This window comes from Squalius cephalus (assembly GCF_949319135.1).
Source record: "Squalius cephalus genome assembly, chromosome: 17".
Taxonomy (NCBI): Eukaryota; Metazoa; Chordata; class Actinopteri; order Cypriniformes; family Leuciscidae; genus Squalius; species Squalius cephalus.
In genome coordinates, this window is record NC_137138.1 from 7,192,041 (window position 1) to 7,193,701 (window position 1,661).

Below are 1,661 nucleotides of genomic sequence, written 5' to 3' on the forward strand. Positions count from 1 at the left end.
CCCCGACCTGCTCTGTTTGGGGCTTCAAAACACCATTCCCAAATCAGAGAGTTTTAAATCTAAATATATATATATATATATATGTATATCTATACGTACAAGTCTATAAATAAGAGTGAACTACCAATCCATGGTAAGAGTCTATTTTTAAATTTTGATTAATAAAAACATCCCAGTTTCTTTTCTCTGCTTTGCTAATTGAATTAAACTTTTTTTTTTTTTTTTTCTTGTTTGGTGAAGTCTGCCAAATGTTTGTTTTGCACTTTTGTCTTTGTGTTCTGTTTGTTATGCTTGTGTTTTTGGAGCACTGAATACTTTGTACGTGTTAACTGTGCCAATTAAAGATAGAGGGGAAAAATCAAAGAAATATTGTCTCAGTGTGAGTGTGTGTGTACTGGTTTGTCTATACTGTATGTGTTAGGGCCAAGTGTCCTCACTTATAGTGAAATATTATGACAACTGATTAGTGAGGACATTTTGCTGCTCTTCACTAGTTAAAAATGTTTATAAATCGGCCAATTTTTTTTTATTTACATCTAGTGTTTTGCACATGTTTCTGATGGGTAGGTTTTAGGGGGAAGGCCATAGAAAATATCATTAACCTGATATAAAATCAATGGAAGTCTATGTCCGCAAAAAAAAAAACGTGTGTGTATGCATGCATACAATATGAAACTAGTTGCATGACATCACATTTAATTGTATACTTTTTACACAAAACAGTGGCAGATCCATTAATCCACTAGAGTAAATGATTTACACATTTACATTCATTTTAACTTAAACATGTAAAACATGTATTAATACAAATATTACCAATTCATGACAAAACATCCTAGTTGTAAATTACTTTTTTCTTTCAGCCAAACACAATCAATCAGAGTTATATTAAAAAATATCCTGGCTCTTCTAAGCTTTATAATGGGAGCAAATGGTACCTTAGATTTTGAAGGCCAAAAAAAGCACATCCATCCATCATAAAAGTAATACATTCAGCTACAGGGGGTTAATAAAGGCCTTCTGAAGCAAAACGTGTTTGTAAGAAAAATCCATATTTATAATTACATAAACTATAAGTACTGGCTTCCGGTAACATCCGTACGCAAGTCTAGTTCCGGCGGAAGGGTGACCTCTGACCCGACGCATGACTTAGGATGAAGGAGTAGTGTAAGCTTTGGTGAGAGTTGACGCCTCTCACGCTTCAAACAAATAGATCTGGGCAACAAACTCAACAACTTCTCGTTTTAGACTTCTAATTCGTGACCGGTGTTTTGTTTTGCTCTGTCTTCTGTACTTCTGTGTTAATGCGTCAGGTCAGAGGTCACTCTTCCGCCAGAACTCGACCTGCGTACGGTCATTACTGGAAGCCAGTGATTATAGCTTATTGAGTTATAAATATGGATATTTTTCTTACAAAAATGCATCTCTTCGCTTCAGAAGGCTGTATTACCCCGAGTCGTCGTCGTATGGATTACTTTTATGATGGATGGATGCGCTTTTTGGGCCTTCAAAAAAAAAAAAAAAAAAATGCACCATTCACTCCCATTATAAAGCTTGGATAAGCCAGGATATTTTTTAATATAACTCTGTGATTGGCTGAAAGAAGAAAAGTCATATAGGCTACACCTAGAATAGCTTGAGGATGAGTAAATGATGGGATA